The sequence below is a fragment of the Gorilla gorilla genome, chromosome 1, assembly GCF_029281585.2.
Source record: "Gorilla gorilla gorilla isolate KB3781 chromosome 1, NHGRI_mGorGor1-v2.1_pri, whole genome shotgun sequence".
NCBI lineage: Eukaryota > Metazoa > Chordata > Mammalia > Primates > Hominidae > Gorilla > Gorilla gorilla.
Window position 1 is genome coordinate 232,417,477 of NC_073224.2, and position 16,817 is coordinate 232,434,293.

Here is a 16,817-nt window from a genome sequence, read left to right on the forward strand (position 1 = left end):
CCTGCGTCAGCTGCTTGGGGCCAGGAAGGAGTGAATGGGTCCCACGGCACTCAGGTGCAAGAATTGTCGCATTATGCTTCTAAATCAAAGGTCATCTGGCTTTGGTGTCCTGCAGGACAAGGTGGGAGGCAATGTCAGCCACTATAAGGTAGCTTTGTCCCTCCAACTCTCCATCCGAGAGACTGGAACAGAGGAAGGGGTCTCGTTTCTAGGGTACAGCAGCCGCTCCCTTTCCCTGGCCTCTCGGCTGAGCACCGCGTCGTCATGGGCCCTGGGGGTCCCAGAGCCTCTCCAGAGTTCTCCAAGGACTTGGCCCCAGAAGACCCAGATGTCCCCCTCAAAGTCAAGCAGGCTTACAAGTGTCTGCAGCCCTCACCCTTCCCAGCAAGGGTGCTATGTGCAGTGGGGCCCTTGTAACTTTCCCAGTGTCCCCTCCCCAAACCCCTGCACACAAGCTCTCAGCCAGACCTACCCTCTGCCACCTCGCCAGGGGCAGTCCCATTAATCTTCCACCAGAGGCCTAAAACAAAAAAGCTTCTTACCTCCTGACCCCAAGGGGTATGCATAGGAAGCCTAGACCTTTCAAAATCACCTCGGAGGGAGAGGGAGGGATGGGGAGAGGAAAGGCTCTGCATTTCTCAGAGGCCTGGGCAGGGCAGGACCACAGGAAAGAAACAAACACCCAGGATTCTGCTCAGGGATTCTCTGTACCCTCATCCGGTGACTGCATTCCATTCAAATTAGCGAAGCCTGTCAAGACTCTCGGAAGTCCATGTTATTATTCCACCTTTGGGTCCCGGTGACAATCAAGATTACCCTGGGCCGGGCACAGTGGCTCATGCCTGTAGTCTCAACACTTTAGGAGACTGAGGTAGGAGGGTTGCTTGAGCTCAGGAGTTCAAGACCAGCCTGGGTAATATGGCAAAACTCCTATCTCTACTAAAGATGCAAAAAATGAGCCGGGTCAGGTGGTGTGCACCTGTGGTCCAAGCTACTCGGGAGGCTGAGATGACAGGATTGCTTGAGCCTGGGAGGTGGAGGTTGCAGTGAGCAGAGATGGTGCCACTGCACTCCATTTGGGGCAACATACTGAGACCCCGACTCAGGAAAAAAAAAAAAAAAAGTTTACCCTGAGCATAACTTCCAGGCAGGCTGGTTCCATGGGATCGAGCGACATCCCATGAAGTCAGCACTCCTGACCTCGGGGGACAGCCAGGCCCATCACCCCCGACACTCTGTCCTCTGTAATACTGGGCCAAGGCAGGTCAGCCTTGGTTTTTCACAGCTCAGAAAGAAAAAACTGGTTTGGTTGACACATTTTGTGTTTCCTGCATTTTAAATGTTAACTAGTGCCTATGTGACATCCTCCTCCCTGTCCTTCATTCCTTGACATCAGGCAACTGAAAGAATTGGAGTCCCCCACAGGCTCCCGATCACCAGGGTGGCCTGGCCTGTCCCCCAGGAACCCCTGCTGCCTGACTGTGCAAACCCCTACCTCCTGGGGCCTCTGGGCGCAGCAGGGTCACGCTCACCTTCCCGCTCCTCTGGCCCCTTTGCTCCAGGGCCCTTTCTCCTCCCCACTCCCCGCACGCACACATCCAAAGGTTCTGACCTTGGCCCTCCTTCCCTGGGTCGTCACCGCTCTTAGTTTACTGAAAGCCTGAACTCCCTCCTAAATCAACAAGGGATGCTGACTTACTGTGTGGAAGGCCATCCTGGGTACCCGACCCTCTCTCCACCACAGAGCCCTTTCCAACCTGTCCCAACTGCATGTTCACCAAGCTCCTCCTGGGGACCCCTCCGGACACCCTCTCCATTCCCAAGTCACGGAAGGCTCCTGGGAGACGCAGGGCCCGGCCCTCCCACCATCATAGACTCAAGCTGCTGGTGTTGGCCAATCTTTTTATTCACCTTCCATTTTCCGCCTAGCAAAATCCCCCAGCTCCTATTATGGGTGGTCTTCTGCTTGGCTTCCGAGGCCGCTGCCCACTGTCTTCCCCAGAAAACTACGCACAGGACCTAGCAACGGAGCCCTCGTTCAGCATGGGCCCTGAGCCTGCTCCATTCAGCTCAACATATTGCTGCTTCTCCATTGTCTCTTCTAACGTCCAGTCTGGGGAAGGCCAAGATCACTTCCTCTCCCACAGGCTCTGCCCTCCACTTTCTCAGACCCTTTGCTTTTTTTTGTTGTTGTGTTTTTGAGACCGAGTTTCACTCTTGTTGCCCAGGCTGGAGTGCAATGGCACGATCTTGGCTCACTGCAACCTCCGCCTCCTGGGTTCAATCGATTCTCCTGCCTCAACCTCCCAAGTAGCTGGGATTTCAGGCATGTGCCACCCACACCCAGCTAATTTTGTATTTTTAGTAGAGAGGGAGTTTCACCATGTTGGTCAGGCTGGTCTTGAACTCCTGACCTCAGGTGATACACCCGCCTCAGCCTCCCAAAGTACTGAGATTATAGGCGTGAGCCACCATGCCCAGCCAGACCCTTTGCTTAATCTCAGCTCGGCCACTGATGACCCGCGTGGCCTCAGTCTCTTTGAGCCTGAGATTCCGCACCTGCAAAGGGGGAACATCCCACAATAAGGACAGACATCATCATGCAAAGTGTGCAGCACTGAGCCTTGTGCAGAGAAGTGTTTAATCCATGGGAGCTGTCATGATGATTGTGATGGTGACGAACTTGCCCTGATAACCTGTGGATCAATCCAGAAGATCTCTCCTTTCCCTCCGTGACATGGACACATGCAGGCAGGCAGAGTGTGGCTATGCCAGTCGTGGCACGGCCCGCACTCCAACACCTTTATACGCATGAGATCAAGTTGAGGTGCTTCCATCTCCTGCGGTTGAAAACGCGTTCTTCCTGTAATCCCAGCACTTTGGGAGGCCGAGGTGGGTGGATCACGAGGTCAGAAGATCGAGACCATCCTGGCTAACATGGTGAAATCCCGTCTCTACTAAAAATACAAAAAATTAGCTGGGCGTGATGGCGGGCGCCTGTAGTCCCAGCTACTCGGGAGGCTGAGGCAGGAGAATGGCATGAAGCCAGGAGGTGGAGCTTGCAGTGAGCCGAGATCGTGCCACTACACTACAGTCTGGGCGACAGTGTGAGACTCTGTCTCAAAAAAAAAAAAAAAAAGGCAACGCATTCTTTCCTCCTTTGTGTCCACAAACTCCCTATTACTTGACTCTTCCAATTGTTCATGGTGTGCAGAATGGCGGGGCTTGGTAAGATGATGGCCCCAGCTCTAAATGCTCTGCCCATCTTCCCCACGCTTGTTTCTGTGCCCTCCCACTGCTGAAGAGATTGCTGGGGTTTCCTTGAGTATCTACTGTGTGCCAGGCACTATGCTAGATGGTGAGGATGAATATGAAGGAGGAGGAAGAGGAAGAAGGAGGAGAAGGGGAGGAGGAAAGTGGGGGAGAGGGCTCTTGGTTACTGAGCACTTTTGTTTTTTTTAAAGATGGAGTCTCACTCTTGTCACCCAGGCTGGAGCGCAGTGGTGTGATCTAGGCTCACTGCAACCTCTGCCCCCTGAGTTCAAGCAATTCTCCTGCCTCACCTTCCCAAGTAGCTGGGAGTACAGATGCATGCCACCACGCCTGGCTAATTTTTATATTTTTAGAAGAGACAGGGTTTTGACATGTTGGCCAGGCTATTCTCGAACTCTTGATCTCAAGTTATCCACCCACCGCGGCCTCCCAAAGTGCTGGGATTACAGGTGTGAGCCACCGTGCTGGGCCGACTGAGCACTTTCTATGTGCCCGGCACTGTTCTGAGTGCTTTACACATAAGGACTCATTGGATTCTCATAACAGACCCGTTTGCCTCTCAGAAAACTCCAGATGGGGTGCAGCCACCATCCTCATTTTACAGCTGCACAAACGGGCTAAGCTGCCCAAGGTCACGCAGCTCATGAGCAGAGAGGCTGATGGTGATCCCGGTGTCCCCCCTGCAGGGTCTGGATGCCCAGTCCCTGCAGTGGCAACGAGGCACACCCTGACCCTGGGGATTACTTTTCGTGGAGAGGACAGGACAGACCAGGATGTGGACACGTGCTTTGAAGTTACAGAGCCAGGCACTGTGAGACCGCATCTCCGCCCCCGTGAGGATGAGCAGGTGGGGAGCTGCGGTTAGACTCGGATCTGGGAGATAAGAAGGCGCCTGTACAAGGTGTGGGCGGAGGAGCTTCGGGTGAAGAGGGGTGCATGACTCAGCACTCGGCCATCCTGGATCAGGGCCCAGGCCCGCCAGGAAAGCTGCAGGGACGGGTGATGAAATTCAAGTGTGGATTGTAGGCTGGATAAGGGCATTCTGTTTATGTTAGATTTCCTGATTTTGATCATTATACTGCATGTATAAGAGAGTATCTTTTTTTTCTTTTTTTTTTTGACAGCGTCTCACTCTGTAGCCCAGGCTGGAGTGCTCAACTCACTGCAACCTCCACCTCCCCAGCTAAAGTGATCCTCCCACTTCAGCCTCCCGAGTCATGGGACCACAGGCACGTGCCACCACGCCCAGCTCATTTTTCTGTATTTTTGTAGAGATGGGGTCTCGCCACGTTGCCCAGCCTGGTCTTGAACTCCTTGCCTCAAGCAATTCTCCTGCCTCAGTATTGGGAATTACAAGCATGAGCCACAACACCCAGCTGAGAAAATATATATAAATATATATATTTTTTAATAAAAAATATTTTCTTTCTTTAGAGAGCAAAATCATCAGCTGAGAATATCTTAATTCTTAGGAAATATACACTGAAGTCTCGAGGGCCACAGAGCCTTCAAATCCCTCTCAAATGATGCAGAAAAGATATGAAAAGAGAAAGAAAAAGAGAGTGGCCGGAACAGTGGCTCATGCCTAGAATCCCAGTCAGGTGTGGTGGTGTGCACCTGTGGTCTCATCTACTTGGGTGGCTGAGGTGGGAGGATTGCTTTAGCCCAGGAGGCAGAGGTTGCAGTGAGCCACGATCTGCCACGGCACTCCAGCCTGGGGGATAGAGCCAGACCTTGTCTCAAAAACAAAAACAAAAAAAAAGGAAAGAAAGAAAGAGCTCCCTCCTCCCCCTCCTGCTCTCCTTCTTCCTTTCTTCTTCCTCTCTCTCGTCTTCATGTCACTCCTCCTCTTTCTTCATCTTTTTTTCTTTTTTTTTTTTTTTTTTTTGGAGACAGGGTCTTGCTCTGTCACTCTGGTTGAAGTGCTGTGGCAGGTCATGGCTCACTGCAGCCTTGACCTCCCAGACCCAGGCAATCCTCCCAACTCAGCCTCCAGAGTAGTTGGGACCCCAGGTGTGCACCTATGCTCGGCTAATTTATTTATTATTTGTAGAGACCGAGTCTTCCTATGTTGCCCAGGCTGGTCTTGAACTCTTTTGCTCAAGTGATCCTCTGGTCCTGGCCTCCCCAAAAGTGCTGGGATTACAAGCATGAGCCACCGCACCCCGTCTCCTTCTTCAATTTTGTCTAACACCTTGCCTGGCATATAGTAGATACTCAATAAAATCTCTGTTGGATGACTGAGTTTAGGCTGAGGGAGAGGGAGAAGAGGGAGGCAGGGAAGCAGGAATGTCTGGGTCCTTCTTAGGCTCTCATTTGAGTGTCCTCATCCATTCTCCTGAGGTTAACTTTTCACTGCCAGAATGGTGACTCCTAAATCCACACCTCCAGCTTGGCCATGCCAAACCTATATTAGGATTGCTTGGCAGAGGGCACATCCTTCATACCCCACCATTATCAGTGGGTTCAGTGACCCAAACTTACCCTTCCTCTTTCTTCCTAGCCAACCCTATTTTGCCCAGGTCCTTCACCATTCCTGCAGGCTCCCAGAAACCTCTAGAAACTGGGATTCCTGCAGTGGCCTCCTGCGCGGGCAATGTGACCCCCCCATCCACGGTCCTTAGATTCGTGGACATTTACAGCCAGTCTGATTTTCCTGTGACACGCTGCTCTCCTGCTACTTAAGAATATATTCCCATTCATCGTTCTCTCCTTTCTGATTCTTTCTCACAAGTCTTTTTCTTTATTTTATTTATTTGTTTATTTTTTATTTTTTATTTTATTTTATTTTTTTTGAGACAGAGTCTCTCTCTGTCACTCAGGCTGGAGTGCAGTGGCGTTATCTCGGCTCACTGCAACTTCCGCCTCCCGGATTCAAGCAATTCTCCTGCCTCAGCCTCACGAATAGCTGGGACTATAGGCGCACGCCACCACGCCCGGCTAATTTTTGTATTTTTAGTAGAGACCAACATTTCACTATGTTGGTCAGGCTGGTCTCAAACTCCTGATCTCGTGATCCACCCATCTCGGCCTCCCAAAGTGCTAGGATTACAGGCGTGAGCCACCGCGCCCAGCCTATTTATTTGTTTATTTATTTATTTATTGAAATGGAGTCTCGCTCTGGAGTGCAGTGGTGAGATCTTGACTCACTGCAACCTCCGTCTCTCAGGTTCAAGTGATTCTCCTGCCTTAGACTCCCAAGTAGCTGGGATTATAGGTGTGTGCCACCATGCCCAGCTAATTTTTGTATCTTTAGTAGAGACGGGGTTTCACCATGTTGGCCAGGCTGGTCTTGAACTTTTGACCTCTGGTGATCCACCCGCCTCCCAATGTGCTGGGATTACAGGCATGAGCCACAGCGCCCAGCTTTGATTTTTGTATTTTTAGTAGAGATGGGGTTTCACCATATTGGCCAGGCTGGTCTCGAACTCCTGACCTCTAGTGATCTGCCTGCCTCACCCTACCAAAGTGCTGGGATTACAAGCAGAGCCACTGAGCTCAAGTCCTTTTCTTCTCTTCTAGCTGTATCAAAGTCCTTGGAGGCAGGCACGAATCCTGTCCTGGGTCCCTCTGGATCCCGCATGGTGCCTTACACATGGTTGGATACAGATATGTAGCAGCAGGAGTTCAATTGATACCTAATCGATTCACTGGTTTTTCCTGATTTCTGAGTAATTCAGTTATACCAAAAGAAATCCTCATGCTTACCTTATGTTGACATTAGATGGGAATAAAAGGACAGGATTGGGACTCTAGGCTATTTAGGGTTCCTCCTCGGACGTGCCCTGAGGGCAGAGGCAACAGCCTTTATGTTCACCCAGGAAGCTCTCTGAACCCGAGGTACTCAAGGCTCATTCTGGGTGGCTCCTGTATTTTAATGTTTCCCAAAGAAAGGGTTCTAAAAAGGATGACATTGTTTTTGGAATATACATTTATTTCTGCAAATGTTCCAAAACTCCAGCCTGGTTTAAAGCATACTCCCTTGTTGTATTCCTAGTTCCCAGCCCAAGACACGCATTTTTGATATCATAGCAAACAGTGATAGATTCTATTTCTAGTTGCTTTAAAAACAAGTCTCATGGCCGAGTCACTGTTCAAACAAGGAAGGGCGGGGTGAATAAGCTTCCTTATGTCATCTTGAGTAAGGTCATCGTCGCTAAATGTCTCACAGCCCCCAATCCCATATATTTAATTCCCTAACTTGATATTTCATCATTTAAGCCCCTGAAGGAGAGAATGATGTAACGCCCAACACACACCAGAGTCGCCTTTTGGAGAAGCAGCACCAAGCATGGGCAGAATGCTGTAGCCAAGTTTGCTTAGGCAAATATTCAGGTATCTGTTGTCGTTCGAGTTTCCATCTGAGATGCAGGTTCCTAAACAGGTTTCATGGAGGTTTGGATCTCTCTCTTCCATCTATTTGAAGTTTTGAACTTAAAAGCACTCTTCGAGCCCACACAAGATGTATGTGCTAGAGCCTCTCTGTCATCAGGGGATAGGTACCAAAGCATTTATATCCTCCCAGAACTACAATAATATTATCCAGGACCACTCACTGTGAGCAGACTTAAAAAAACTATAATGTAAACTTCCTGTTGTGATTTTAACCAGTTTCTTCTTGTCTGACTCTCAGGGGAGATGGTAAACTGTTCATCTGAGCTTTCTGAACAATGGTTTAGCCTCTCTATAGGAACGTAACATGGCCGACCCTTCTATAGGCCATCTGCGTTGAGTTGTTTGTCCAGGTGCAATGCATTTTTCTTGTTAATTCACAAGTTCTTCTCTGGTCCCTTTCGAAATCAGGACATCTACTGGCAAGTCACGGATCCAGGGGAGAGAAAAGTGTCTTGGTCCTAGAGGGGTGTTCAAACTACGATTTATGATCAGCTTTGCCTTTCCCATCAATCACTGTGCAAACTTGGGAATGTGAGCAAGGAGGGAAGTATATCACTACAGACAGCTTTCCAGTACGGTGAGATTTTTGAGTTATAAAATATAAACTAAGAACAGCGACATCATGTTACATACCATAGATAGTCAACATTAACTTTATTTTTCAGTTTATTTATTTATTTATTTTATTTATTTTTTCAAGACAGGTCTCACTCTGTCACCCAGGCTGGAGTGCAGTGGCACGATCTCAGCTCACTGCAACCTCCACCTCCCAGGTTCAAGTGATTCTCCTGCCTCAGCCTTCTGAGCAGCTGGGACCACAGGCACACACACAACCACGCCTGGCTAATTTTTGTATTTTTAGTAGAGATGGAGTTTCACCATGTTGGCCAGGATGGTCTCAAACTCCTGACCTCAGGTGATCTGCCCACCTCAGCCTCCCAAAGTGTTGCGATTACAGGGGTAAGCCACCTTGCCCAGCCTCCAGATTTTTTTTTTTTTTAATAAGAAGAAAAACTTTATTTCAAACAGGCTCACCGGTGTTTATGCTACAGCCAAGGCTGGTTGTAACAGGCAGTTTCATTACAAACCTGCACTGATTGACAAACCTGAAACTATTTAGCAATGATCGATTTCTGCTAAAGTGTAGATTAAATCTACCAGTATGTCAACTTTGACATTTATTATGGACCTTACTATTTACTAGTAGAGGTTAATTTTTTTTTTTTTTTTTTTGAGACAGTCTTACTCTGTTGCCCAGGCTGGAGTGCAATGGCACGATCTCAGCTCATTGCAACCTCTGCCTCCCAGGTTCAAGTGATTCTCCTGCCTCCCTAATAGCTGGGATTACAGGCGCCACCATGCCTGGCTAAGTTTTGTAGTTTGAATAAAGACGGGGTTTCACCATGCTGGTCAGGCTGGTCTCGAACTCCTGACCTCAGGTGATCCACTCGCCTCGGCCTCCCAAAGTGCTGGGATTACAGGCGTGAGCCACCACATCCAGCAGAGGTTAAATTTTTATCACAAAAAATGAGAATAACCTAACAGTTTCTACTAAGGTAATGAGCTGTGAAATTTATTCCCCATTATTGCTTTGAAAATATACCCCTAGGTTGCTAAGAAAAATTCTGACGTCAACCCAATATATTATTTAACTGACCATCAGCTTGATGGTCAGTCCTCTTCTAGCTGACTTGAACCAATGAAACGCCCGTGTTTCTCAACCCTTTGGCTAAAAGCAATATTTTCTTCTACTTCTGTGTACACAGAATTAGTGAGAACTATTTTACCAACATCAGCCTTGACTGCACTAACGCTTTCTTCTGTGGATAGAGATCCTATGTTCCGCGTGAGCACTTAGTTCTCAGACAGATGCTGCCTTCTTGTCTCTCCTTTTTTTAATTTTTCTTTTTTTGAGACAGAGTCTTACTCTTGTCGCCCAGACTGGAGTGCAGGGGCACGATCTCGGCTCACTGCCTCCGCCTCCCGGGTTCAAACGATTCTCCTGCCTCAGCCTCCCGAGTAGCTGGGATTACAGGCGCCCGCCACCCACGCCTGGCTAATTTTTGTATTTTTAGTAGAGACGGGGGTTTCACCATCTTGGCCAGGCTGGTCTCTAACTCCTGATCTTATGATCCATCCGCCTCGGCCTCCCAAAATGCTGGGATTACAGGCGTGAGCCACGCGCCCGGCCTCGTCTCTCCTTCTGTGCATACACCTAGAAGCCGTCCAAGTAGAAAATAGGTAATTTCCAGTTCTATGAATATATTAGTCCATTCTTGCACAGCTATAAAGAAATACCTGGCCTGGCGCAGTGGCTCATGCCTGTAATCCCAGAACTTTGGGAGGCTGAGGCTGGCGGATCACCTGAGGTCAATTCGAGACCAGCCTGGCCGACATGGTGAAACCCTGTCTCTATTAAAAATACACAAATTAACCAGGCATGGTGGCACACGCCTGTAGTCCCAGCTACTTAGGATACTGAGGCATGAGGATCGCTTGAACTCGGGCAGCGGAGGTTGCAGTGAGCCAAGATCACGCTACTGCACTCCAGCCTGGGGGATAGAGCGAGACTCTGTCTCCAAAAAAAAAAAAGAAAAAAAGAAAAAGAAAAGAGAAATACCTGAGACCGGGTAATTTATAGAGAAAAGGGGTTTAACTGGCTCACGGTTCTGCGGCCTCAGGAAACTTACAATCATGGTGGAAGGCGAAGAGGGAGCAGGCATGTCACATGGCTGGAGCAAGGGCAAGAAGGAGAGTGGGGAGGTGCCACACACTTTTAAACAACCAGATCTCGTGAGAACTCTATCACAAGAACAGCACCAAACGGGGAAATCAGCAGGAAATCCGCCCCCAGGATCCAATCACTTCCCATCAGGCCCCACCTCCAACATCGCGGATTGCAATTGAACCCGAGATTTCATGGGGACAGAGACCCAAACCGTATCAGTGAAGATCTCAGGTAAAACTCCAACTGCACCAAGCACCTGCCCCATCATTAGGTCAGGTTAGCACAATGTTGGGTCAATTTTTGTTCCAACTACGATAAGACTCCCTGGAGGTGCATGCTGAAGGTCATTGTGTTCTGCAAAAAGTGAAACAATTTTGGAAAAGACTGGTTCACACATGAGTTTTCCTTCACTACCTTCGGAACAATACCAGGTCTGACTTTAATCTCCTCCCCAATTTTAATACCCATTTTCAAATACTATCACCAGCTATACCTTCTTTTTAAAAACATTTATTTATTTATTTATTTATTTATTTATTTATTTATTTATGAGATAAGATCTTGCTCTGTCACCCAGGCTGGAGTGCAGTGGGGTGATCACGGCTCACTATAGCCTCAACCTCCTGGGCTCAGGTAATCCTCCCACCTCAGCCTCCCAGGGAGCTGGAACTACAGGGGCACTCCATCACGCCCAGCTAATTTTTGTACTTTTTTGTAGAAACAGGGTTCTGCCATGTTGCCCAGATTGGTTTTGAACTCCTGGACTCAAGCAGTCTGCTAGCCTTGGCCTCCCAAAGTGCTGGGATTACAGATGTGAGCCACCGTGCCCAGCTGGCTACACCCATCTTTGGATCATCAATCTCATAGCAAGTTTGTTGACATCAAAGGACCCAATGATAATAAATTGGGGTTCCAAAGTATTATCTTGGAGGGACTGAATTTTTTTTTTTTTTTACTGCGTATGCACAGACAACTTCAATATTGTATTTTTTGCTAAGCAGAAATAGAAATAGTTTCAATAGGAAGTCCTTCTGCTGCTGTACCTTGTGCAAAAATGCAAGGACCTATTCATACTGTTCTTTAGCCTGGCTGATTCTTACTGAATCTACTTTATTTTGTATCCTAGCATTAAAAAAAAGATAAACATTTAATGTGATGGAGATCCCAGTTACTCTAATTTATTATATGAATGTATCAAATTATCACATATATCACAAAAATATGTACAACTGTTATATATCAATAAAAAATAAAATGAGAGCCACGCATAGTGGCTCACACCTGTAATCCCAGCACTTTGGGAGGCTGAGGTGGGAGGATGGCTTGAGCCCAGGAGTTTGAGACCTGCCTGGGCAACATGGTAAAACTCCGTCTCTACCAAAAAAAAGTAGCTGGGCATGGTGGCCTGCACCTGTAGTCCTCGCAACCCCAGAGGCTGAGGTGGGAGGATTGTTTTAGCCCAGGGAGGTCGAGGCTGCAGTGAGTGATCACCCCACTCTACTCCAGCCTGGGCAATAGAGCAAGACCCTGTCTCAAATAAATAAATAAGTAAACAAATATATAAGATTAAAAAACAAAAGGCAAATCTTTTTATTTATTTATTTATTTTTTTTGAGACAGTCTCGTGAGACTGTGTCTCCCAGGCTGGAGTGCAGCAGCATGATCTTGGCTCACTGCAATCTCCACCTCCCGGGTTCAAGCGATTCTCCTGTCTCAGCCTCCCAAGTAGCTGGGATTACAGGCACCTGCCACCACGCACGGCTAATTTTTGTATTTTTAGTAGAAACGGGGTTGCACCATGTTGGCCAGGCTGGTCTTGAACTCCTGACTTCAAGTGATCCTCCTGCCTCAGCCTCCCAAAGTGCTGGGATCACAGACGTCAGCCACCATGCCCAGCAGCAAATCTTTTTAAAAATCTTATTTTTGTCCAATAAAAATATGTTTAGGCTTTTTGTCTATGGCAACAAGATGTTCAGAAGAAGTCTGAGGCTGAGTACAAAGTTCATTAGCAGCTGTCAACGAAGAGCAGCATCTGTCAATGCAGCCCTATTAGCATAGAAGCTCAAAACATCACGGCCAGGACAGTCAACAAACGCAACACCTCTGACTTGTCTGAAGTTCCCTTAGGTCCCTGGAATGCATGTAGGAAAGGCATGAGGTGTCCTGCTTCCACAGAGTGCAGCACATTCTGGCCAAGGACAACTTGAGTCATCAGATTTATAAATGTTGGCCTCAGCCTACCCAAGGTGGATTCTGTGGTTGTTTCCAGTTCATTTTTGAACTTGACAGTGCGAACTCCAGAAATAGCTTTCACTGCTGTGGATTTTCCATGAGCATGCCCAGTTCATCATGGCTTGTCTGCTGATAGCTTCGTGTAAAAGTGGAGGCAACTTGGTGGACCTCAATATCCAACGTGGTGAGGTCCTGGTGAGAAAGATGCCCCTGAGTCACTCCAGGCTTGCCCCTTCACCATCTTGCCGGGAGAGCTGCGATGTTTGTTGTTGTTGTTTTTCTATTAAGTAAACACTTAATAGAAAATAATCATGCTACAATTTTTTAGGTCTCTGATATTTTGGTATGGCTGGGCCCTAGGCCTGCGGGGTGCCCACGGCTGGGGCAGGGGCTCTGACGAGGGATAGCTCCCACTTGCTCATTTGTTCCCACTGCCTAACACAGTGCCTGGAAAATAACCTGAACTCTCCACGTGTCTTTAGATTGATCAATGCATGTGGGCCCCAAATCTTCCCTAAGCAGTGTGATTTCCTTTCTTTCTTTTCTTTCACTGCAACCTACGCCTCCCGGATTCAAGCAATTCTCCTGCCTCAGCCTCCCTAGTAGCTGGGATTACAGGCGTGCACCACCATGCCCGGCTAATTTTTGTATTTTTAATAGAGACGAGGTTTCACCATGTTGGCCAGGCTGGTCTCCTGACTTCAGATGATCCACCCACCTGGACCTCCCAAAATGCTGGGATTACAGGCGTGAGCCACCGCGCCCAGCCAGAAGTGTGATTTCATTTAAAAGCTTTTTCTTAGGGTGGGTGCTGTGGCTCATGCCTGTAATCCCAGCACTTTGGGAGGCCAAGGCAGGATAATCACTTGAGGCCAGGAGTTCAAGACCAGCCTGGGCAACATAGTGAAAGCACCCCGCCCACCAACCTCTACAAAAAATTAAAAAATTAGTGAAGCGTTGTGGCGCATACCTGTAGTCCCAGCTACTCAGTGGGGCTGAGAAGGGAGGATCACTTGAGCCCAGAGGTTAAGGTTTCAGCAAGCCGTGATCACACTACTACACTCCAGCCTGGGTGACAGAGTGACACCCTGTCTCTTGATTTTATTATCTTATTTTTTATTTTTTAGAGACAGGATCTTGCCACATTGCCCAGGCTCGTCTCGAACTCTTGGGCTCAGGTGATCCTTCTGTCTCAGTCTCCCAAAGTAATGGGATTACCGGGGTAAGCCACCATGCCCCGTCCAGACCCTTTCTCTAAATAAATAAATAAATAAATAAATAAATAAATAAAAGTCTTTTTCAGACCTCCATAGACATGGAGAATATATGTTTTGCATATAAAAACCCTTCTATTAAAAACCCTTCACATTCTTGAAAAAGTAATCATGATATCTTTTAGTCAGCTCTTTTATTGATGAACCTATTCTGGTTCATTTAACTATTCACTAGAAAAATCCTCCATTTTTGTAACTAGTTCTCCACTGTGTGCAGTGTCTAGCTGTCATTGGCAGCCCCTACTGGTATAACATTCCATGAATGTTTGATTGACACAAAACACAGAGGAAGATTTACCTTCCCAAGGTAGTTCGAAGTATTTGATTTTTGGATTTTTTGTTTTTTATACCAACTGTTACTTGGCTTGTGGTCATCCTGATCCCATGCTCTTTACCTTCTGACCTTAGATCTGTCTCATATTGATTACTTTCTTATTTTTATTTATATTTATTTATTTATTTATTTATTTATTTATTTATTTATTTATTTATTATTTTGAGATAGGCTCCCACTCTGTTGCCCAGGCTGGAGTTCAGTGGTGCAATCTTGGTCCACTGCAGCCTCTGCCTCCTGGATTCAAGCGATCCTCCCACCTCAGCCTCCCTAGTAGCTGGGATTGTAGGTGCATGCCACCTCGCCCGGCTAATTTTTGTATTTTTTAGTAGAGAAGGGATTTCACCATGTTGACCAGGCTGGTCTCGAACTCCTGACCTCGTGGTCTGCCTGCCTCGGCCTCCCAAAGTGCTGGGATTACAGGCATGAGCCACCACACCCAGCCAAATTTTATAATTTTTAAGATAACTTTTTTTTTTTGAAACAGAGTCTCACTCTGTCACCCAGGCTGGAGTGCGGTGGTGCCATCTCAGCTCACTGCAACCTCCGCCTCCCGGGTTCAAGCCATTCTTCTGCCTCAGCCTCCTGAGTAGCTGGGATTACAGGTGTGAGCCACCACTCCCGGCTAATTTTTGTATTTTTAGTACAGATGGAGTTTCACTATGTTGGCCAGGCTGGTCTTGAATTCCTGACCTCAGATGATCCAGCCACCTCGGCCTCCCAAAGTGCTGGGATTATTGGCATAAGCCACCACACTGGTCCATATCAATCTTATAGGCACAGTTACAACATTAAATGAATGTTTACAGGCTGGGCTCAGTGGCTCATTCCTGTAATCCCAGCACTTTGGGAGGCCAAGGTGAGCAGATCACTTGAGGTCAGGAGTTCTTGACCAACCTGACCAACATGACGAAACCTTGTCTCTACTAAAAATACAAAATTAGCCGGGTGTGGTGGTGCATGCCTGTAATCCCAGCTACTCAGGAGGCTGAGGCAGGAGAATCGCTTGAACCCGGGAGGCGGAGGTTGCAGTGAGCTGAGATTGTGCCATTGCACTCCAGCCTGGGCAGCAAGAGCAAGACTCTGTCTAAAAATAAATAAATAAATAAATAAAATACAAAAAATGCAACAATTAGCCAGGCGTGGTGGCACACGCCTGTAATCCCAGCTACTCAGGAGGCTGAGGCAGGAGAATCACTTGAACCCGGGAGGCAGAGATTGCAGTGAGCTGAGATCACACCACTGCACTCCAGCCTGTGTGACAGAGCGAGACTCCATCTCAAAAAAAAAAATTTTTTTTTAACTTTCAATTGATGACAAAAGAGCAAAATGGTTTTAGTATTTCTCACTTTTCTCTAACATAGTCTTCATTTCTTCACACTTTGTGTATTCTTTGCTATGTCTAGATAGAAGATAATTTGCCATTGATTTTTTAATACATGAATTTGGGGATTTTTTCTCTTTTTGAACAAAACTTGTTTTGAAACAGGGTCTTACTCTATTGGCCAGGCTGGAGTGCAAGTGGCACAATCACAGCTCACTGTCGCCCTGACCTGCCCTGGCTCAGGTGATCCTCTCCCCTCAAACCTCCCGAATAGCTGGGACTACCTACAGGTGCACGCCACCACTCCTGGCTAATTTTTTTATTTTTTGTAGATATGGAGTTTTGCCATATTGCCCAGGCTTGTCTCAAATTCCTGAGCTCAAGTGATCTGCCCGCCTCAGCCTCCCTAAGTGCCGGGATTATAGGTGTGAGCCACTGAGGCTGGTCCTCTTTGTGAAATGTTGATATTCTGCTTTTAATTCATCCTACAAGACATGAAGACTTCTCAAACAGGGCATTTACTTGAAAGACAGATAACCTAAATGGATTTAACTATAAATTCAATATAGTTCTTAAATGTTTTGTTTAACGTTATAAATATAAATCACTTAAAGGATTCCACAATTGGAATTATGATATAATCTCTCTTATCCTGCCTTATCAATTATTTACATTTTTATGAACCTTTGTTGGCATAATGTCCTTAAAGTTATCTAGCTAATACACTCTCACTATTCATATTCTCTATTTATTTACCTTTTGAATGTTTTAATAATTGTTTTTGCACATAAAATTAACATCTTTCACCGTCATCAGTTACAGCAGCATTTTTTTCTCACAATTATAATTACCTATTTCTTCAGCTGACTGACAGAATTTGTATGTTTTATGTTTTATTTTTTGAGAGACAAGGTCTCACTTTGTCACCCAGGTCGGAGTGCAGTGGCACGATCATGGCTCACTGCAGCCTGAACCCCCTGGGCCCAGGCGATCCTCCCAGCTCAGCCTCTCAAGTGGCTGGGACTACGGGCACGCATCACCATGTCCAGCTATAAAAAATTGTTTTAGTAGAGATGGAGTCTCACGATGTTGCCCAGGCTGGCATCAGCCGCCGTGCCTAGCCCTGACTGGCGGAATTTTAAGGTAAGGGCACACAGAATATATTTTCTTCAAGCAGAGTCTAAAATACTTACCTATATTTTGAAAGAGAATATACCTATTATTAACACAATATCCTAATTGTATTCTTATTTATGA

The 16,817-nt window shown here is 47.1% G+C and overlaps 1 pseudogene; it reads right to left on the reverse strand.

Moving 5' to 3' along the window:
* Positions 1–141: 141 nt before the first annotated feature.
* Positions 142–16,817, reverse strand: part of LOC101136410 (eukaryotic translation initiation factor 2 subunit 3, Y-linked-like) — a 47,996-nt pseudogene continuing 31,320 nt past the window's right edge.